We start from the raw sequence: 23,546 nt of genomic DNA, 5'->3' as shown, positions 1-23,546 counted from the left end.
TGGTATTTAGCTTCCAGTCTTTGGCTCCTCTGGACTCCCACTGGGTTGCCTAGGCTACTGAATTGTAGTGACTCAGTTCCTTAACTCTCCCCCACTGATATGTAAATCCAAAGAGGAGGCCTGCTCTTTGTCTCTTGGGAATTCTTCAAGTCTTGCAGCCTTGTAACCTTTGCAAGGTTAAGGGGAAGAGAAACCCGAAGCTTTTTTTTTTTCCTTCTTTCCGGTAGTGAGTTTGCTGCACTTTCCGGCCCCCCTCTAGATTCTGACCCCCGTTTCCCCACCAATGTCTCGGGTTATTGAGCTCACCTCCCCTTCCAGCGCCGATGTGTGGACTCGGAGCCCTGAGCGTCTCAAGTCTCCCCGCTGTTTTCTGTGTGGCGTGCACTCTCCTTGGAGCACTGTCGCGCAGACCCTGGGGCTTCTGAGGCTGGGTCCCGCAACTTGGCTTCCGCGTGGTGGGCGACCTTGTTCTCCGATTCACGCCTGCTCCATTCAGAAGGGTTTCCCCTGCAATTTTTGTTTGGTTCTATTTTCTGCGGCTACCGTAACTCCCCTTTTATTAAACTAAATTTTCCCGGACTATCGGTGCGCGCCCTCACTATTCCGCCATCTTGGCTCCGCCCCTGCATTAGGTATTATAAATCATGTAGACAGTGTTTGAAATATATGGGAAGATATGCACAGATTATATTCAAATATTATGCCATTTTAGATTTTTAAAAATTATTTTATTTATTTAAAATGCAGACACAGAGAGAGAGAGGGAGGGAGAGAGAGAGAGAGAGAAAGAGAGAGAAGAGAGAGAATGAGAATCTCCCAGTGGCCGGTTCATTCCCAAATAACTGCAATAGTCAGGAGTAGACCACACCAAATCCCAGACCTGGGTACTCTGTCTCGGTCTCTCACATGGTTGACAGGGACTCTACCTCAGCTATCATTGACTGCCTCCCAAGGTGTGCATTAGCCAGGACCCAGGGATTGAGAACAAAGCCAGGTTCAAACATAGATACGCTGATAGGGGGCGCAGGCTTCTCTGTTGGTGTCTTACTTGCTGTGCCAACCATCTCCTGCAATTATACAATTTTATATAAGGACTTATTGTGTGCAATATCAATACACTTTACTGGAGAGCATTGTTCAGGATTGATTTTTAAATATTTCTTCTTTGAGGTAGCCCTTGAGAATATTTTATTATAACATTGACATCATGCAAAAAGTCAGTGAAGTATTCTATTTAGAAAAGGGTCAGGCCGGCGCAGCGGCTCAACAGGCTAATCCTCCGCCTAGTGGCGCCGGCACACCAGGTTCTAGTCCCGGTCGGGGCTCCGGATTCTGCGGATTCTGTTCCGGTTGCCCCTCTTCCAGGCCAGCTCTCTGCTGTGGCCAGGAAGTGCAGTGGAGGATGGCCCAAGTGCTTGGGCCCTGCACCCCATGGGAGACCAGGAGAAGCAACTGGCTCCTGGCTTCAGATCAGCGCGGTGTGCCGGCCGCAGCGCGTCGGCCACGGCGGCCATTGGAGGGTGAACCAACGGCAAAGGAAGACCTTTCTCTCTGTCTCTCTCTCTCACTGTCCACTCTGCCTGTCAAAAAGAAAAAAAAAAAAAAAAAAAAAGAAAGAAAAGGGTCAGATAGCTTCTCTTGAACCAATATTCTCACAGACATTTACTTGGTGATACGAAGTGATGTATATTGGTATTATTTGTCTCAATATGTTTAAAGAACTCAGTTGAAGCATTAAAGAAGTTCACCAAAACCTGAGTTGAATACATACAAAAGGAGCCACACCTAGGAAATCCCAGTCAACTGGTAACAACCAAGACAGAGAGAAACTTTTGAAAATATCCCAGGAAAAACATAATTATGTAAAGGGAATATTCAAATGATTTCTAACTTATCATTCAACAAGAGTGTCCTGAATCTAGTAAGGTACCATCTTTAGAGTAAAAGTCTCTCTTAGGAATGAAAACAAAAATAGAAACAGTTAAACAGTTTAAAAAAAAAAAAAAGAAAAAATTACAAGAATTTCTTACCAAGAAATCTGTATCTCGAGAAATTCTAAAAGACAATTTTTAGACTAAATGAAGAGCCTTAAAGATATAAATAAATATCAAACTATAAAATAAGGCAGTATTTTATTTTACTGTTTTAATAAATATTGATTTGAAAGGCAGAGTTGGAGAGAGAGAGAGAGAGAGAGAGAGAGAGAAAGACAGACTGAGAGGTCTTCCATCCACTGGTTCACTCCCCAAATGGCCCCAATGGCCATGGCTGGGCCAGACAGAAGCTAAGAGTGAGGATCTTCATTTGGGTCTCCCATGTGGGTGCCAGGGCCCAAGCAATTGGGCATCTTCCACTGCTTTCTCAGGTACATTAGCAAAGAGCTTGATCAGAAGAGAAGAAGCTGGGATACAGACCAGTGCTCATATGAGATGCAACCATCTCAGGTGGCACCCTAATCCCTAGGCCACAACACAGGCCCCAGTAAGGCAATATTTTTAAAAGCCTGTTTAACGGGGTACACAAATGAAATAATTTTATTCTTCTCTCTATCATTTCTTTCAACCATACTTGGGAAAGTAGACAGTAATGACTCTGAGAATCTCAGATGAGCGCTGCTGTGTTTCAGTCGCTCTGCAGTTAAAAAGGAAACTCTTTCTATCCAGTGGGCCACTCAGTTTCTATGTAATTAATGCTCATTCTTTCCTTGCCAATCAAACATTAGCTGGCAATCAAGAGTGACTGGAGGTGTGGCCTATCCCTTAACTAGTCTTTTTTGTATCACTTACTCTTATGTTGGAGTAAAAAGAGAAATTAAAAGCATCAAGTATCATTTCATTAGCAAGTGCTGCCACTACTCTCTTTAGGCTGCTGTATCACAGATATGCAGCCACATGACAACCCACAGGGCCTGTTTTACAGGTGGTCAGATTTTGGTCATGTCCTGGGGCCTGCGTCACAGGTATTCTCCTGGGTCCTGGGAGCTGTACCGTGGGGTACCTCATTGACTGCTTGAGTGATGGACCATAAGGCAAATCTTTCACACTTGATATTCATGGGCCAGGTGTTCTGCAGTCCCACACATTTAGGAAAGCCTCTTCGTCTAGGTGTCCGTTTAATAGAGGACTGTTCAAGACTGACCAGGACCAGGCTGCTCAAGAGAGGCCTCTTACTTTTTTTGTCTGTTCACCCCACATAAAATCTCTCAATCTCACTGCCCCAAACTTGTGAGGTTGTAACTAATTACATTTTGGCCTCCTTTCTCTGCTCAGAGATTTTGCCTACTCCCCTAGCCCATCATCCATTAAGACAGAGAATCTATAGGAAGCTTCCTCCTATGTGGGTTATCAATAAGGAACAAGATGCTGATTCTTGTTTTAACTCTCCTTCCTTGGCTGTAAGGAGAAGGCAACCACACATCCCCATCCTACTGCCAATCAGAAGAGAGAACAAACACAGGACTCTCCTCCTTATATTTTCTAGAGGAGATATTAATGGGAAATGGCTGGGAAAACAGCATCTTTGACTGCCTGTGTTTAAGACCTAAGGAGCTCTCTGGTTCTTTAAGTGCTGCTTCCATTTAGAAAGTACAAGTAATCTCCACCTCTTTGTGTTCACCTTTGAACACTATTTTCTAGTTCTGGCAAAATAGGAAAGAATCTACTCAGAATTCTGCCAAGAAATCTTCTAGACATAAGCTTGTCGCTTCCCCTCTTCACGGAGGAATGACACAGGACCCTGCGCTGTTCTTTTGTCTGCTCGGCCCTTCCCGGGTTTGCTGCTGGTTCTTGCCGGGTTGGCTGCCGATCCTTCCACCTCCGTGGAAGGGCGGCTCCCCCTGCCACTTTCCCCACTTCTGCGGGGGAGCGGCACACTGCCGGCCGGCTCTCTCGGGGGCTGCACAGGTGTTCCTTCAGATAGATGTTCCCTGTGCATGTTGTCTCTCTCCTCCTTTATAGTCCTCTTCCACCAATCCCAACTCTGCTACCCACACGCTGAGTATGCTGCTCTCCTCCAATCAGGAGCAGGAGCAGTTCCTGCAGGTTATTGGTCAAACTGGAGGCAGCTGTGTAGAAGTTGTTTACTCCTCTCCCAGCGCCATATTGTGGGAGAGCAGATGCATAGAATAAGTCTTAATTCCAGTAACTTAGTCTAGTCCGAGTTGCTCCCCACATGAGCTTTAATAATAATAATTCTTTTAAGACTCTCTCTCAAGCACACACATTTTTCCTATCTTGAAGGTGCAACAAGTACCTTCAGAGTTCTTGGGGAACTCTGAATTTGCATTGCATCCTGTCACTACTACTAGACATTTAAAACATTGGAATTTTTTGAGATTCAATCTAAATGATGCAAAGAGCAGCTTTTGACTTTGGGTCCTATAGCTACTATACTCTTGATGACCAAGTTAACTGGAAATGCCTACCAAAGGAGTTACACTCTTGAGGTCAGTGGAAAGTTTTATAATGGTTCAACCAATGGTTTGATCAATGGCAGACTACGCACTCTGGGTCTGCTGTGTTACTATGTTAATGTCTTTGGATCTGAATTCCCCTGCACATCTCCTGAGATTCACACACACACAAAAATGTGCAATGCCCATATGTAATTCAACATGATCAGAAATAGACCTATTATCTTCTTCCCAAAATGATCTATTCCTACAGTCACTGTTTCCACAGAATATATTTTGTGTGTTACTCTTGTTGATCAGTCTCTTGTGGGGAAACGGATAGCAAATATGATGTGAGATGATAAATACTAAAAAGGAGAAAAGAGCAGCGGGGAGAGGATGAGGGAGTGCTTTTTTCACACAAGTTGGTCAGTGAAGTCTTCAATGATGAGCTCACATTTGGGTTGACACGTGAAGGAACTTCCTCAGTAAGTCTGTGCACCTGCAAGGAAGAGCACCCCAGAGATGAAGATTGGCCTGAATGATTAGAGAAAAGCAAGGGGGACAGACAGTGTGTCTGCAACACAGGAATGCAGACAGCAAGTGGTAGGATGTGAGGGCAGAGCTGAGTGTAGGGCACATCACACAAGGACCATGTCATTTTTTAAGATTTATTTATTTATTTTGAAAATCAGAGTCACAGAGAGAGACTTTCCATCTGCTGATTCACCCTCCATAAGGCCACAATGGCCAGTGCTGGGCCAGGCCGAAGCCAGGAGCCAGGAGCTTCATCCAGGGCTCCTACATGGCTAGCAGGGATACAAGTACTTGGACCATCTTCCATTGCTTTTCCCAGACCATGAACAGGGAGCTGTATTGGAATTGCAGCAGCCAGGGCACAACCCAGGACACAATGGGATGCTGGCATCACAGGTAGCAAAATGCAGGCATGCAAGGACCACATCTTTAATCCAGGCAAGATGTGAAAACATTAGCGATTTTGAATAGACAAGTAATATTACTTTAAAAATGCTTGAAAAGGAGCCATGGGAAGACTGCATCACAGTGGAGCAAGTGATGAGGCTGGCAGGAGAGGGAAGTGCCTTACAGAGGGGATGAGGAATGTGAGAGGTAGTTAGCTTCCAAGTATTGTTGCACAGGTACACATATGTGGGCAGGTAACTGAATGCTTCTTGTGTAACTTTTCAATAAATTAAATATAGAGAGGTATTTTGCTATGGTTGGGATGTTTGTGTCCCTCAAATTTCATATACTGAAACTTAAACCTCAATGTGATAGTAGTACGAGATAAGGCCTTTTAAGAAGTTAGTTATGAATGGGATTTGTGCCCTTCTAAAGGAAGCTGAAGGGAGCTCTTCAATCACATAAGGACACAAAGCTGCCATCCGTGAAGTAGAGACATCTTACCAGACATTAAAACTGCCTGTGTCCTGATGGTGGGCTTCTCACCCTCTAGAACTGTGAGCAAGAAATGTTTGTTGATTGTCATTACCCATGCTAAGATATTTTGTTACAACAGCTTGAAAAGACTAAGACATAATCCAGGGGTGGGTGTTTGGCACAGCAGTTAAAATGCAACTTGGGGCACAAGCATCATATCATAGTGACGTGAGCAGAGAGGAGCTGAGGTTTGCCAGCCGCATGCAGTCCATGCAGTAGCTTTTGCTGACTTGCAGAATAGCCTGACCCACACTGCTCAAACCACCTTGTTCCCCTGTGCCATCCCAAACCACCCCTGATGTGCACTGCTCAAACACCCATCTCGTTTGTAGCAGAAAACCATACGTTCTCTACTTTGGTGCTTAGAATGAGTGCCAGCTATAAACATTAAGCATGGCTGCAGGCTGGGTCCCTGTGATGACCTTTAGATCATTATAATGACATTATAATAAAATTAGCATGGCCAGCACTCACTGCCATCATGTATCTGCTGTCACGACACTTCCAAGATTTCCAAAAAGACAAGGCCATGGAAATGAATAATACTCAAGCCCCATCTCAAACATTGCCAATTTGGACTATTCACTAAAACCCCACATCAGTTACCACCCCTCTCTCTAGATTGTATTAAAGGATGATCCTATACCTGTTACTGCAGTTTTCTCTCTTGATTTTGTCTGCATCTCTTCTTGAGTGTGTAGCTTTGTTTGAAATAAAGCTTCCTTTACCACTCATCTTTATCTATGTTTCTTTGAATTACTCCAAACATGGAGATAAGAACTTGGATCAAGACTACCCAGGGGCCACTCCACAATAGTAGTGCCAGGGTGTGAGATCCAGCTCTGCTTCAGATTCCATTTCTCTATCAATGTGCATCCTGGGAGGAGTAGTGATGGCCCAAGTACTTTGGTCCCACTAGCTGCATTGGCAAATTTTGGTTGAATCCCCGTTTCTGACTTTGGCCTTGCCCATCTCCAGTTGTTGCAGGCATTTGGAAAGTGATCAAGTAAATTGAAAATCAATCTCTCTCTCTGTCTTTATTGCTCTTTCTCTCTCTCTCCTCCGTCACCCCCTTGCTTTCTCACTCTCCATCTCTCTTTCAAATAAATTGAAAATCAATTTAAAAAAATTTCAAAAGGACATAAACTGCACACACTTGAAGCCTCCAGCTTGATTAATTTTCACATGGACCTCACCCAGGTGACCCTAAGCTGGATCAGCAGTCAGGAGGATGCACATTCATCTAACCCATGGAAAATTTCCTTACGCTTTTTCCAACCATGAATCACTCTAATATCTCTTTAATCTTGTCTGTTCTTCAAATTCATATAAATGAAAGATTTTTTTTTTTGCTTTGTTGAATTAAAACTAGTAGTATTCACTGATTGGATTTGTGTATGAAAGAGTGGGAAAATTAGCTGATGCTGAAGTTTTTGGTTAGAGTAACTGGGGTACAAAGTTGCCATTTAATGAGATGGGAAAGACTGAACAAAAAGCCAATGCAGAGGGTGAGGGAGCTGATGGGAAGAGGGTAGGTAACAAGGCTCCTGCTCTGCATTTGTTATGTTTGTGTATTTGATTATATATTCATACCTATCAGAGTTGGATATAAATGTATAGTTCATGGTAAGGTCAGAACTGAAAATATAATTTGGGCAATTAACAACATATGGGTGCTATGTAAAGATATAAGAATATAAATTTGAATGAGATCACCTAGAAACTGATTGTAGACCCTCCAAGAAGAGATCAAAGAACTCCAATATGTGGTTGACAGGACTGTAAGAATGAACAAGCCAGGGCAAAAGAGAAGCTAGCTAGACTAAGATGAAAAAAAAAGAGCATATGTTCTGCAGACAAGATGAGAAGTGTTACTCAAGAAATAGGGCATCATCTGCTAGGGTAAAGAACTTCAGTGGTGTAAGTTGAGAACTGAGAGGTGGCCATTGGACTGGGTACTGTGAAATGTACATGTGTTCTTACTAATAGCAGCTGCAATGCATTAGTAAGGATGAAAAGATGAGTTGAATGATCTCAATGATAGAATGGGTAGAATTCAGGGTTCTTAGAGTGATAATTGGGAAGGAATTGCTAGATATTAGAATGAAAAGGTAAATATTGGTCAACATACACATAGATATCTTACAAGGATTTCCAGGATTGCAAACCTAGGAACAAGAGTATAGCTGGCCAGGATTATGTCCTCTTTCTTGTGGCTCTTTACATACACACCTATTCTTCAAGTATGTAAGTAAAAAATCAAACAGCTAAATAAATGGAGAGATATTTCAAACTCATGAGTAGGAAGACTCACTATTGTCAAAATGTCAGTTATTTTCAACCTGATTATAACCTCAACACAATTCCATTTTACTTTTAATTCAATCAAGCTTTATGCAGCTATTTAAGATTTAATTTAAAAATCTGTATGTTGAGGCACAAGACCCAGTATTATCAACTTGATATTCAAAGAGAAGAGCAAAGTTGGAAATTGAATAGGCAAATAAGTCAATATAACAGAAAGATATTGTAGAAATAGGCACTTATAAATATAGTCAACTGGTATTTGACAGTGGAGCAATTACAATGGAATGGATAAAAGCAAGTCTTTACAACAAATGGTACTAAACCTACAGAATATCTGCTTACAAAGCTATTAATCTAGACACAGAACTTAAACACTTTACAGAAGATAATTCAAAGTGGATGCCTGCATTATTCATTACTTTGTTATTTGTAAAATGCTTAATAATAGTCCATTGCCTGTTTCTTATCTGAATTTTTGCCCCCGTTGGTGTACAATTTTTTGAATTGCTGATAAATTCTGGATATTAATGCTTTGTCAGATAATAGGGTGCAAATATTTTCTGTTGTGTGTTGCTTTACTGTATCATTTCATATGCAGCATAGAAACTTCTGAGTTTGGTATCATCTCATTTGTCTAGTTTTCTTTTTATTGTCTGTGCTTTTGGGGTCTTCTTAAAAAAATCATTGCCTATTTCTATTTCTTGAAGTGTTTCTCCTATATTGCCTTCTAGCATTTTCATAGTTTCAGGTCTTATGTTAGATCTTTGGCACATCTTGAATTGATTTTGGTATATTATGAGAGGTAGTGATCTAATTCTATTCTTCTGCATATGTATATCCAGTTTTTCCAGCACCATCTATTGAAGAGACTATCCTTTCTCCAATGTATGTCCTTGGCACTTTTGTCAGAAATAAGTTGGCTGTATGTACATGGGTTACTTTCTGGGTTATCTATTCCAATCTGTTGATGTATATGTTGTTTTTTTATGCTAGTGCAATGCTGTTTTATTTCGTATGTATGTATGCATGTATTTTGCTTAGGTTTGCTGGGGCTATTGTGATTCTATATAAATTTTAGTATTATATTTTCTAATTCTGTAAGGAATGATGCTGATATTTTGATAGAATTTTACCAAAACTGATTTAGGTAGTATGGACATGTTCACAATACTAATTCTTCAAATCCACGAACAACTAACATTTTTCCTTTTTTATATGAGTTATCCTAGATTTATTCTGCTGAACTGATCTTTCATTTCTGTGGTTAAATTTATTCCTAAATGCTTAATTTTTATAGTTATTGTGAATGGGATTTATTTCTTGATTTTCCCTTCAGCAAGATCATTATTGGTATAAAAATTCTACTGCTTTTGTATGTTGACTTTGTATCCTCTGAATTTATTGGTTTATTGGTTCTAACAGCTTTTTGGTAACTGTTAGAAATTTCTGTGTACAAAATTATGTCATCTTAAAACATGGATGCTTTGATGTTCTCCTAGTAGATTTCTTTTCCAAGGTTGCTCTATCTAATACTTCCCATACTATACTGAGTTAGAGTGGTGGAAGTGTACATACAAGCCCTCAGTTTTTTCCCTATATAGTATGGTATTTGTTGTGGGTCTGCCATATATAGCATTTATAATTTCACTATATTATCCTTGAAATACCCAGTAATTTAAGCATTTCTTTAATGTTTTCAAATTACTATCATGTAATTGTTTATAGTGGTTTCTCATGATTTTCTGTTTTTCAGTGGCACTAGTTGTGATGTCTCCTTTTCCATCTCTAGTTTTATTTATTTGAATATTTTTTATTTTTTCTTTGTTAGTCTAGTGAAAGATTTGTCTATCTTTTTTCTTTTCTTTTCTTTTTTTTTCTTTCTTTCTTTTTTTTTCTTTTCTTTTTTTTTTTTTTTTTGACAGGCAGAGTTAGACAGTGAGAGAGAGAGATACAGAGAGAAAGGTCTTCCTTTTTCCGTTGGTTCACCCCCAAGTAGCCTCCATGGCCGGTGCGTTGTGCAGAACCAAAGCCAGGAACCAGGTGCTTCCTCCTGGTCTCCCATGCGGGTGCAGGGTCCAAGGACCTGGGCCATCCTCCACTGCCTTCCCGGGCCACAGCAGAGAACTGGACTGGAAGAGGAGCAACCGGGACTGAATCCGGAGCCCCAACCGGGACTAGAACCTGGGGTGCCAGCGCCACAGGCAGAGGATTAATCTAGTGAGCTGTGGCGCCGGCATTGTCTACTTTTTCAAAAACCCAGATTTTGTTTTATCATTTGCAATGTATTTTGTTTCAATTTTGTTTTTTCCTACTTTGATCTTCCTTATTTCTTACTTCCTGCTAATTTTTGTTTTTTTTTTTCTTTTTTATAGCCTCTAGGTTCATTGTTTACTTGAAATCTTTCCATTTTTAAGGTATACACATATTGCTATAAACTTGTCTCTTAATTGTTTTGCTGTATAGTACAGATTTTATTTTCATTATCTTTGTTTTATTTTTCTCTTTTATTTTGTTTTTAATTTCTTCATAGACTATTAGTCATTTAAGAGCAGGTGGATCAATTTCTATGTATTTGTAAACTTTCTATTGTTCTGGTTGATTTCTGGTTTTATTCTTCTCTGATCTGAGGAGATATATGGAATTATTCATTTTTTTAAAAAAAATTACTGAGACATGATTTGGGACTTAATATAAGAAATCCTGAAAATTGTTCCATGTGCTGATGAAAGAGTGTATTTCTGTAGCTTTAGAATGAAATTTTCTGTAAATGTCTATGAGTCCATTTGTTCTCTTGTATGGTTGAACTCTGATGTCTCTTTGTCAATTTTCTGTGGGGTTTTGAAGCCCATCCCCATTATTATTGTATTGGCATCTCCTCTCTTTATGACTAACAATATGTGCTTTATACATTTGGGTGTTTTATGCTGGTTGCATATTTATTTGTGACTGTTAAATTTTTCTTACTGAATCAATCCTCTTTTCAATATATAATGCCCTTATCTGTTTTTGCAGATTTTTAATTTAAATTAGCTTTTACCTGACATGAGTATAGCTACTTCTACACATTTTTGGCTTTCATTTGCATAGTATATCATTTTCCATCCCATCACTTTCAGCCTATGTGTGTCCTTACCTATGAAGTGAATTTTGAAGGCAGTATATATTTGGATCCTTTTTAAAATCCATTGATGCAACCTATATCTTTGGATTGGGAATTTAATCCATTTGCATTTTAAGTTAACAGTGATGGATAAGAACTAACTCCTGTCATTTTGCTGATGGTTTACTGATTGTTTTGTATATTCTCTGTTTCTTTCTGTCTCTCTTATTACTTATCTTTGTATTTTTGTTTTGATCTTCTATGATAATATGGATTCTTTTCTCTCTCTGTTTTTCATATTTCCTCTCTCTTTTGTGTACCTCTGTTAGTGAACTTTGGGCTGTAATGTGTTTTCTTGAAGATTGTCATGATCCTTTTACTTCTAATTAAAGCCTCACTTCATGATTTCTGGCAGGACTAGTCTGGTAGTCTGGTAGTAATAGATTATTTAAGTTTTTGTTTGTCTGTGAAAGACTTTATTTTTATTGCAAAGGATAGCTTCATTGGGTGCAATATTCTTGGCTGGAAGTTTTCTTCTCTCAAGACCTTGACTATATCATCTTATTTTCTTATGGCCTGTAGAGTTTCTGCTAAGTTGTCCACTGTTGCTCTAATGAGTTTTCCTTTATATGTAACTTAACATTTTTCTCTCACTTTATTTGGGATCTCTCCTTCTCCTTAACTTTTGACAATTTTGACTATAATATGCTTTGAAGAATATCTTTTCTGGTTGAGTGTGATTGTGGTTCTTTTAGCTTCTATTATCTAGATGTCCAGATCTCAAGACTTGAATAGTTTTCAACTCTTATGTCTTCCAGTGGGCTCTAATGCCTTTTTGTTTCTCTTTTCCTTCAAATATCACTTTAATATGAATATCTGTTCCCTTAATGATATCCCCTTTGTCTCATAGCTTTCTTAAAATTTTTAAAGCTATTTTCTATTTATTTTTGTCTTAATAGTTTATTTCAAAAGTTATGTCTTGAAGATCAGACATTCTTTCTTACACTGGGTCTATTGTATTGAAGCTCTCAATCATAGTTTTCCTTTCATTTGTTGAAGTTTTCAGTTCCAATATTTCTAATTAAATTTTTCAATGATTTCCCTTTTGTTGAAATTTTCGTTCTTATGCATTGCTTTCTTCATTTCTTTTTTTCAAAGACCTTTTTTTTTTTTGAAAGTCAGAGTTATATATATAGAGAGAGACAGGAAGAGAAAGATCATCTACCTCTTGTTTCATTTCTCAGATGGCTATGAGGCCTGGGCTGCACCAGGCCAAAGGCAGGGGCCAGGAGCCTCATCCAGGCCTCCCACATGACTAGAAGGGGTTCAAGTACTTAGAACATTTTCCACTGCTATTCCTAGACAATTACCAGGGAGCTGGATTGGAAGTGGCACAGCCAGGATTCAAACCAGCACCCGTATGGGATGCTGGCAGCTTTACTCACTATTCTATAAGGCCAGCCTCCTACTTCATTTCTTTGAACTGTGTATCTGTATTCTCATACAGCTTATTGAGTTCCATTGGGATCATTGTAGGTACTTTATTGAATATTTATGTATTTATTCAAAAGGCAGACTTATGCAGAGAGTGACAGAGAGAGACTGAGAGAGTGAGACATACCTTCTATCTGTTGGTTCACACCTCAAATAGCCACAATGGCCAGAGCTGGGCCAGGATGAAGCCAGGAACTCAGAACTCCTTCCAAGTCTTCCTCAAAGGTGGCAGGAGCCAAGCACTTGGGCCATCATCTGCTATTTTCCTAGGTGTGTTAGCAGGGAGCTAGATTGTAAGTTGATCAGCTGAGACTTGGATTGGCTCTCTACTATGGGATGTTGGCATTGCAGGCAGTGACTTAACCCACTGTGCTACAACACAAGCCCCAGGATCGTTATTTTGAAATCTTCAGGTATTTCATAGATGTCATTCAAATCAGCAACTATTCTGGAGAACTGCTGTGTTCTTCTCAAGGTGTCATGCATCCTTGCTTCTTCATGTTTTTGTACCCCACTGTTGATGTCTGCACATCAGTTATATCTGGTGTAACTGTTCCTTCTTTATGGAGTAGCTTTCATTGGAAAAGACTCCTTTGTTTAGATGAAATGCAGGGAATCATTTGGTTAGTTCCTTTGGCTTCAGTTCTAGGTGATTCTAGAAGAATAATCTCTGAGTGATTTCTTCATTTCCAATCAATGTCAACAGTACCTATGAGTCCCAGAGTTGCTTGGTCTACAGCAGTTCGTGGAAGTAGAAGTATGACTTTGAAGTGTAGGCTTCTAACGGTATGTATCACCATAACATGGAAAGTTGAAAGTTGCGTGTCAGTCAGACTATGGTTGATGATGACAGTTTTCACATTCCTGGAGCATGGGGCAAAAAACGAGATGTCTCTTTATCATCCCCAGGCAAGACTGAGGCATTCTGTGTCTTGTGGCACCAATAGCTGTGGCTCTGGACATGTGTGATATGGATGGAACCTACCCCAGTTCTTGCTGAGTAGATGTGGTTGATGCTGGGGATCATAGCACCAAAAACATGAGTCCTAGCACCAGGGAATATGAATGGGAACTTCTCCAAGCTTCATGGAGGGAGAATACAGGTTATGCTAGGGTTTTGGCAGGTATAAGCCTGGGGCAATGGAATGCAGGTAAGATCTTCAGGTTGCACAGTGGGGGTTCAGTGGCTTTGAGGAATTTAACAGTCATTGTACTGGAGCTCTAGAGCATGAAGGATATATCCCTGGGTCCCACAGGAAAACTCGTACTGGGGCTTGTGCACCGGAAGGCATGTGCATGCAGCAGCGGAATGGAAATAGTGCCTTTCTCCAGTACCACAGGGTGAGGCAATAGTCACAATCCCAGAGCTGCAAAATGCAGTGGAGATTTTACTCAAATGCTATGTTCCACACCCAGGTTTTGCTGGGGAGAGTTCACTGACAGGCATGAGTCTAGGGCAGAGGAATGCACAGAGAGTCCTCCCTGGGTTCCACAGGATGACATCAGATAACTGTGTAGAATATAACTCCTAAAATAGTCCAAGTCCCAGAGCTGCAGGACTTGGATGGTGTTTTGCTTGCATTCCACTGTCTAATACCAAGTTATGAGGGGTGGTGTCTACTAGCAAGTGCATTCTTGGGATGCAGATAGGGCCTTCCCACATCCCCATGGGTGAGTACAGATGTCCCTGGGACCAAACACTCACAAGACCAGAACTGCAGGATGCATAAGGACTTGGTCTCTGTCCCGTGAAGGGCCTTGTTCTGAAATGACCACTATTTCAGAATGGAGTTCAGTAGTGGCTGGACTGCAGCAACAGCAGTCTCTGGTGTTGGGGTGTGTTGAGGTTTTCTTCTGAGAGGATTCGTTCCTGAGAGGAGCATGGTGGTGTAAAGAGGCGCGGATCATCACACAGACCCTGGGAGTCGAGTGAAAGTGGGCCAGAGGCGAGCAGCCTGAAGATTTGTTTATTTCAGTTGGTACATCAGCTTATATAGCCAAGGCCAGCCAATCCGGTCTATGCCCTAACCAAAGCCTGTTGCCAGGCAGGCTCCGTTTGCCATGTGGTTTCCAAAGCCATCCAATCACAGCCTATTGCCAGGCAGGCTCTGTTGCCAGGTGGGTTTCAAAGCCATTCCTGAGTAACTGATGCTCACTTGCCAGCGGCCATCTTGGCATGGCCTTCTCATTCCACCACAGGGGTGGACGGAGGCAACACGAGCTTCTTTTCTGGAATGAAGCAGTTGCTCAGATCTCTGACAATGTTCTAGACTGAAATTAAAGGCAGTAAGGATGGGGATGGTGGGGGTCATGGAGCTTTCTGCTTACCTTTTCCAGGCAAGATGGAGAGCCCCAGCTGGGGAGCAAGACTGAGAGCTGCAGTGTGCTCTGAGTCTCTGTGCTGTGTGGTCTTTGTCACTCCTTAACTGAAGTTTCTTCTCAGTCAGTGTCCTGGAAATGCAGTCCTTCCTTTGCTGTTCCTACTCTTCTCTCTGGCACAGGTGAGTGCAGGGCCTCTCTACTCAGTTCACTTTCCAGGGGTGGGCATTGTGGGTTAGCTGCCACTCTGGATGCCACATCCCTCATCAGAGTGCTTGGTTTGATTCCTGGCTACCCTAGGTTTCCAATCCAGCTCCTACAAATCTGCCCTGGAAGCAGTAGATGATAGCTTAAGTCCTTGGGTTCCTGCCACTCATGCAGAAGAATCAGATGGAGTTCCTGGCTCCTGGCTTCAGCTTGGCCTAGTCTTGGTTATTCCTGGCATTTGGGGAATGAGCTAGCTTTGGACTCTCTCTCTCTTTCTCTGTCACTCTGCCTTTCAAATAAATAAATAAATCACTTTTTAAAAAAATAAAGGATATGGGTTCTAAGGATAAAGCTGCTAGCTGCAGTGCTGGCTTCCCATATGGGTGTCTGTTCAAGTCCCGGCTGCTCCACTTCCCATCCAGCTTTCTGCCATAGCCTTGGATAGCAGTAGAAGATGACCTAAGTCTTTGGGCCCTTGTGCCAGTGTGGGAGACCTAGAGGAAGCTCCTGGATTCTGGCTTCAGTTTGGCCCAACTCTAGCAGTTGTGGCCATTTAGGGAGTGAACCAGCAGATGGAAGATTTCTCTCTCTCTCTCTCTCTCTCTCTCTCTGCCTCTGCCTCTGCCTCTGCCTCTCTGTAACTCTGCCTTTGAAATAAATAAATCAATAAATCTTTTTTAAAAAATCACTTTCCTTGTTTGTATTGTACTTTACAAATAGTGCAATATGTATTGTTCACTTAATTTCTTTATACAATTGATCACATCTTTGCTGCTACATAATACTTGTAGATGATCTTTCCTTTTGCTATTGCCTACCTAATTTCTTGAAAATTCTGTTAAGGTCTGGATGCCAGTTTGCCCATGTTAGTGTTAAACTCAGGGAGCTTCAGTGAACTTAACAACAGAAATGGCCTGAGACAGCACTGGGAAAATATCAATAATTTATATTTTTGCAGATGTTTCAATATTTCTATATCAAATTTGACTGAATATGTGTCTCCACGTGTAATGGTTGAAAGCATAAAGATGGAAGCTGTTCTTAGAGGAAAAAAGAAGGCATTCTGAATCTTTGCTGTGAATTATACACTATACAAAATCAGCCCAGATTATTCAAAACCTTGGGCACTCACAGTGTCATTACCCTCACTCTACAGAGTGCTGTGTGATTATCCCAGTTAACAGCAGTTTGCTTATACTAACTCCTAAGAAGAGTTGCAAGACTTACAGGACTAAAATAAGTACAGATATGGGTCCCTCTTCTTGTTTTCTGACTCAGCTTTTTAAAAAAATTGATCCACGCTCTTTGCATTTCCTTATTTAAGATGTTAGACTAGATGGATCAAGTTGTCATTTATAAATAAGAATTTAGATGGTCCAGCCCACCAGCCCTCTGCTATGCTGTTGTTGCTATCCACCACCCTCTTGATCCCCAGGCTGGAGACAAGCCTAAGGCTGGGAGCCAGGCCAAGCCTCCCAGAGGGACTGCTCCTTCCATAGCTCTCAAAGCTGAAATGCCAACGTAGAGAGGCCACAGACATTGCATAGGGCCCGGTCAGGAGCTCAGCAGTGCAGTCAGCAACCCGAGCCTCCTGGGGGCCTTGCCCAGGCCACCTCTGTGAGCCCTGACAGGGCCTGGTCCCTGGGCCATTGTCATTGTGCAGTGGGCCCTGGGGGAGACACACACTCGCCGGCAGGACCTGGGGTTCCCACGGGACTTCTGATGGTGGGACCCAGGTAACGTGCAGGTCGGGGGTCACAGGGTCTCCTATGCCCAGCACACGGCTCAGAGCCCTGTCACTCAAAACAGCTGTGAAGCACTGGTCACTCATTGGGGTGACCTTGATAACTCTCTGAGTCACTTCCCCATGGAACTTTCCAGAGGCACTGCATGTGTGACGTGAGCACCTGCTGGAGCCCACGCAGCCCAGTTCTGTGCACGGAGCATCCATGTAACCTCAGATCTGGAAGAAAGCTCCTTCACTAAACACAGCCTACCTGCCCCAGAAATGTGGAAGTGAGGAAGACCGGGGTGGGGGAGGTCCCATCCTCCAGTGTCCCCAGGTGGGGCAGAGGGTCCTGTCCTCTCCAGTAGGTGTCAAGCCTTTCTTTCAGTTCTCTGGGAACTTGGAAGGCCTGGGTGCTGCCAGGGGCCTCCTGAACTAAAACCAGGTCCTCGTCCTGCCTGTATCCTCTGTTGCATTTGGGCCTCACCTTGAGCAGGCCAGGAACACAGCAGCATGGACGTCCTGCCCGGCTCCACCTGCAGCTGTTGGACTGCAGACCCTATGAGGTCAGGTGCATGGCCCTCAGGGGAATGGAGTTGTGTTCTCCCTTGACGACACAGGAGATGTTGGATAGGACACTGACAGCTCTGTTGCAATGCACAGCTCTGTGGACTGGGACCTCCCTGCTGTGCCAGAGACCTCAGACCCCGACCCTCGTGTGCCTGTGCCATGTGGACGAGTGACTCCCCCTCGAGGCCTTCCTGTCTCCCGCCCAGCCTCTGGGAGGCGTCACTCTATGCTCTGCTTCTATGAGGTCACCCCTTCTGTGATCCCCACACGGGTGTGATCGCCCAGTGTTTGTCTTTCCATGAGAAAGACAATACCGCCCATACCTCCATCACCTCCCCAAGGTGCACACAGGGACCCAAACATCACACGGGACCAAAGCCACGCACAAAGGTGAATTTTATTCATGAGAAGCATTTGCAAATGCTCAAGAAAAAAAACATTCAGTCAGCTCAGCCTGCGCATTGCTCCTGGTGATGGGGGCGGAGCGAGGCTACTTGGGGGCCACTCTGCGGCAGCAGTGACCAGGGCTGCTCCCTCGGGACGGCAGGATGCAGCACGCTCTCAGCAGAAACTGGAGGATCCTCCTGCCGACCCCGCGCCCGCCCTGCCTCTTGCCCTGGGCGCTGGTTGTGGAGTCTGTGGTGTCAGCGGTGGCTGCGGTCCCAGCCCCCTCAGGCTCACGGGCAGCTGCGGTGGCTTCTGGCTCTGCGAGGTCCACACGGCTCCTGGCACTGGGGCTGGAGGGCGACGCCTTGGAGGCTGGCTGGGGGGCTGCGCTGGGAGCAGGGCTCCTCTCCTGCTGTGGCTGGCCTGGTAGGAGAAAGTCAAGAGTGGGGTCACCTCGGGGGCCTTGGGCTCAGCTCCTGGAGGCCCCAAAGTGTCAGGGGATGTGGGGAGTGGGCAAGACTCACTGGAGGGCTTGGAGGAGTCGGGGGTGGCACTGGGAGCAGGGCTCCTCTCCTGCTGTGGCTGGCCTGGTAGGAGAGAGTCAAGAGTGGGGTCACCTCAGGGCCTTGGGCTCAGCTCTTGGAGGGCCCGAGGCAGGGAGAGGGCAAGACTCACTGGGGGCCTAGGAGGAGTCGCTTTGTGCGGAGGAAACGTTGACGGCCGTACTGTCACAGGACACCAGAGCCAAGCCGTCGTCCTCTATGGGGGGGCGCTTGCCGCTCTGCGAGGACTTGGGCAGGGACGCAGGGTCCTGGGGCTGAGGGCCTGGAGTCCCCTCGGTCCCCGTGCCTGGCAGCAGGCCGAGGCCCACCAGGTACTCCCTGGCCTCCAGGTCCCGGGGAACGCCCAGGGGCTGCAGCGGGGTGACCGCGCCCTCCTCGTGCTCCTGGGCGGCTTCTTGGCTGAGGCTAAACCACGAGTGGGTGCTGGCATCCTCCGCACTGGGCCTCCCCGAGGCGTCGATGGTGAGCAGCCACGCCAGCAGCTCCTGCAGGGCCGGGCTGATGCCACGTGGCACCACGTAGGAGCCGCACAGCACCCGGTCCTGCAGCTCTTCCAAGTCTTTGCCGCCGAAGGGCAGCGTGGCCTCCAGCATGGCAAACAGCACCACCCCCAGACTCCACACGTTGGCCTTTAATGCATCGTAGTCCTCCTCGAGGAAAACCTCTGGTGCACAGTACTCGGGGGTCCCGCAGGCGTCCCTTACCAGCGTGCCCTGCTCCAGCCGCAGGCTCAGCCCGAAGTCCGCCAGCTTGATGTTCATGTGCTTGTCCAGCAGCAGGTTGTCCAGCTTGAGGTCCCGGTGCGCCACGTGCTGGCCATGGCAGTAGCTCACGGCGGCCAGTGCCTGGCCGAACAGGGCCCTGGCCTTGTCCTCGGCCAGGCCGCCCTGCTCCTGCACGTAGTGATAGAGCAAGCCCCTGGCTGCCAGCTCCATGACCAGAAACAGGTGTGTCTCCGTGTGCCGCTCCTCCAGCAGCCGCACGATGTTGTCGTGCCGCAGGCTCCTCAGGATGGCCACTTCCCCCTGCGTGGACAGCGAGCTGCTGGGAGAGGCATCTCGCAGGAGGATCTTCACTGCCACGAACTCTTCCAATGCCAGGTGCTGGGCCAGCTTCACAGGCCGAAGCCGCCCTGGCCGATCGCATACATGAAGCGGTACCCGTCCAGAGGAGGATGGACGTCCAAGGGGCCTTCCATGCCGCCGGTCACCTAACTACGCTCTCTCGACTCCCTAACCCGCTCGACACACGCTAGCTAATCACCGACCCTCACTGCACTGCCTACAACACAAAGGGACCACGGGGCCCTGACTGCCCAGCTGAGTAAGACACAGCACCAGCTACTCTCACTGCTCTAGAGGCGAAGCCGCAAGACTATCTCAATAAAGCAGAAAACAACAAAGAGGAAAAGCCACTAAATCCTCGAATGCTGATACTTCTGAGCATGCTAGCTGACTAGAGTGAGGGAAGCAAAAATAAAGAAAACTGCAAAAAAAGGCCAAATGGGCAAAACAACAATGAGGAGGAAAACAACAAACTAAACAAAACGGGAAAAAGCAAAAACCAAACAGACCCAGAAACCAACAACCAAGAAAAAGCACAAGCAACACCAACGAGCGCAAAGGCTGGTTAGATGGGTCCTAGTTACACAGACCACAAAAGAGTGCTCTCTGGGTAAGGCGGACGAAACTCCAGGCCCCGCAGCCGCTATATATACCTTTTGGGGGCTCACCTCACATAATGGTGCCTTATGAAGTCAGAGCGAGAAACGGACCAATCCCAGCCCAGTCAGGGACTCTGTAATAATACAACGTTCAGGCACTATGAAGTCAGAGCAAGAAACTGACCAATGGGAGCTGTAGTTCATCCACAGTGGCTTTCTCCAGAATCTTCCAATTGAATAAAAACGATACCCAAAGAGATTTTGGCCTAGGACCTGCACAGCCCAGAAACGACGAGACTTGGCCGCATCACAGCCTCGGATCTGTCTCCTTGGGACAGCCTCGTGCTGAGCCCTCAGGACCAGTGTTTCTCCTGAGGAAGCCACAACCTCCTCTCAGGATCTCACTCTGAGTGCCACCCAGCCTGCTTCTTCCTTCTACTGCTCACGGGCTGCTGTCATGGCCTCCCTGAGACCCTCAGGGTGGGCCATGGCCCAGAATCCCAAGCAAGGGGCAGGGGTAACAGAGGGACCCAGTGTTGGAGGCTCAAAGCCACCAGGAACTGCTTGGGAAAAAGAACAAAGTGTCCATGGGAAAGAAAAAAAAAAGAATTTATATGGTGTGCTCAAAGACCATGTGCAGTATGTCTCAACAGCCAGATTTGCTTAACTGAAAGTGACATCATTTTTGTTACATAAAAAAAAATTTTTATTCTATCATATATTTTTCTTTCTCAGAATTTGGAAACCATTTCCCGAGCACTTTGGCTTTTATTGATACTTTATTATAATTGATTATACTATCAGAAACTAATGAGAATAAACAAACAGATTGGAAAGTAACAAGAGCTATGCATATAAAGCTGTATTGCTACTTCAGAATGGAAACCAGAACCTGCAATGGTGCTTGGCTTAAATAGATAATAAAATGTATGAAGTGGGTTTCAGGGGCGTGGATGTTGTTGGGTACCTCCCAGTCCTAACCGTGTTCACTGACGAGAGAAGAATTGGGGTATCGGGAAGCAAGCCACAGCTGAGTCTGTGCAACCTTTTCGTGAGTACATAAACCTTCTTCTCCCAGCAGCTCCGTGGGGACCTGTAATCAGTCCTCACTCTTAATTGTGTCAATTGACAGTGCCCTGAGTGAGCCACAGGGGCAAAGCTGAAAAGTTGGAGAAGGAGATGAGTATGTGGCAATCCTCTTGACATAATGAAGACTAGCCTAAATTACACACTTTATTATAATGGCATTACTAACCTAAATATCATAGCAGAGGATTCCTTCCTTTTTGTAATCATTGGGGAATCCTGCGAGTGAGCCTGAGAGAGAATTGGATCCTCATTTTTTATCATTTGATTTGACACAGTCTGGTTTAAACTTAATAGCAACGTAACGGTATGTGGCATTTGCAATGCATCTCCAAAGCATTGCTATTTTAAATTCAGACTGAATCAATAAGACCAAAAATCACGGATATTTAAGCCTAGTTAAAAGGGGGTTGTTAGGAATGAGGCTGTTGTTACTCTGAGCACATTTCTGAGTTAGTTACTCTGTGGTAACTGGCGCTAATAGGACAGTTCTCCACGGGCAAAATGAGCGTGCGAGTTTGAAGCAGTGACCTAGATAATCCAGGCAAACTGCCCACTTTTGCCTGGAGTGTCAGGAAAATTGCTCTAATTCCCCACTTCACTTTGATAGTGGAAGCCTGCTCGGTTGTCTTCGGTGTCCTATTATGCTCTGAGCTCCTCTTCTTCTCTTTAGGTGGCGGCTGAACATGTCAGCTGGAGCTCGCTTTCCGCAGCTCTGGCCCTGACTTCTGCTGAGACGGAAGGGGCTGAAATGGTAATTCTGGTGAACTCACGGGCGCTGCATGGCCATGCTATGCAGTCCAGTCACTCTGGGGTCATTTAAAATGATGTTGTGTGAGTTGCAATAACCAAATGCTTCCGCTCTGGCCTTCATTGCTGTGTCATCCATTCTATAGACATTTTGTGTCTATTACATTGCTGTTAGGGTCCGGAGTAGCAGGATGTCCATGGTTGTAGTGGAAATCAGTGATTTCTTTTGGCCAGGCAGCTCCTGAACATATTTAATGTGTTTGAGAAATTTTCCCGATTGCTTCCCCCCTGCTCCTCTCTGGGAAAGATTTTTACTCACTTTTCCTGCTCACTTTTCAGAAACAACACAGGTTAGGTTTTGGAGAGGATGTGAGTGGAGCATAGAATCAGGCGCTGTGCAGGAGGCAGTGGTTTGTCACAGGCCTAGAGTGACAGAGGTTCAAATAGGACCCTAGGTGTCCAACATGAGCAACTGTGTATAAGATGAAACAGTGTTATTTATGCTGAGCTGGTTTTGCAGTATATTCGGTCTACTCTGTTCTGGGCTGTGGATTCTCCATTGTTGTTCTCTGATCCTTCAAGGAACCCCCCTGCACAACCTCATACCCTTGCATAAATAATAAATAAGGAATAAGTAAATAAATAAAAATAAATAAATAAATAAAGAATAAATAAGGAATAAACTAGCTAGAGCTGGTTTCTTTTATTCGAGCCAAAATGTGCTTGTTAGGAATCCAAGACATGGTGGTCAGTTTTTACAGTGGGAAGAGGGGTACCAGGAAGGTAATGATCTTCGAGGCCATTCTTGAATTAGACTCCGAGGATGAGCAGTGTCTCTACCCACATTTGTCCAGAGTTGCATGGATTTATTTGAAATTGGTCTGATAGGAACACTTCATTTTGATGGGGTGAAATCTAGATATCAAAAGGCCTAATTTCAGTTGTGAATTGTGATGCTGTGCTCTGGTCAAGAAATTTCAAGGGCCAGCGCCGTGGCTCAACAGGCTAATCCTCCGCCTTGCGGCACCGGCGCACCGGGTTCTAGTCCCGGTCAGGGCGCCGGTTCTGTCCCGGCACCCCTCTTCCAGGCCAGCTCTCTGCTGTGGCCAGGGAGTGCAGTGGAGGATGGCCCAAGTGCTTGGGCCCTGCACCCCATGGGAGACCAGGATAAGTACCTGGCTCCTGCCATCGGATCAGAGCAGTATGCCGGCCACAGCGCGCTGGCCGTGGCGGCCATTGGAGGGTGATCCAATGGCAAAAGGAAGACCTTTCTCTCTGTCTCTCTCTCTCACTGTCCACTCTGCCTGTAAAAAAAAAAAAATTTTTTTCAAGGTTTCAAATAAAAATTTGAAGGTGAGTCTCCTTGCTGCATTTTTCAGAGTAATGAATGATATCACTAGGCCATCAACTCCCAGCAGTCTGATGCAATAAAAGTTCCTCTCTCAATCATGTCTGAGTCTGACTCTAGTGGGGCTGCTCCTTAGGGTTGCTCTCATCCAAGAGATGAGAATGTGTGCACTCCA

General features: G+C 44.6%; 1 long non-coding RNA gene across 1 annotated transcript in view; it reads left to right on the top strand.

The window, feature by feature from the left end:
- LOC149126791 (uncharacterized) overlaps positions 1-22,631 on the top strand; it is a 51,343-nt gene extending 28,712 nt beyond the window's left edge. Inside the window, exon 3 of the long non-coding RNA XR_016233488.1 lies at positions 21,947-22,631. This is a non-coding gene — a long non-coding RNA (uncharacterized LOC149126791). The remainder of the gene's footprint in view (positions 1-21,946) is intronic.
- Positions 22,632-23,546: the final 915 nt, after the last annotated feature.

This window comes from Oryctolagus cuniculus, chromosome 5 (assembly GCF_051225735.1).
Source record: "Oryctolagus cuniculus isolate XC-2025 breed Fujian yellow rabbit chromosome 5, ASM5122573v1, whole genome shotgun sequence".
Classification (NCBI taxonomy): domain Eukaryota; kingdom Metazoa; phylum Chordata; class Mammalia; order Lagomorpha; family Leporidae; genus Oryctolagus; species Oryctolagus cuniculus.
The sequence above is the reverse complement of the archived record's forward strand: the minus strand, read 5'-3'. Positions and strand labels throughout refer to the sequence as shown.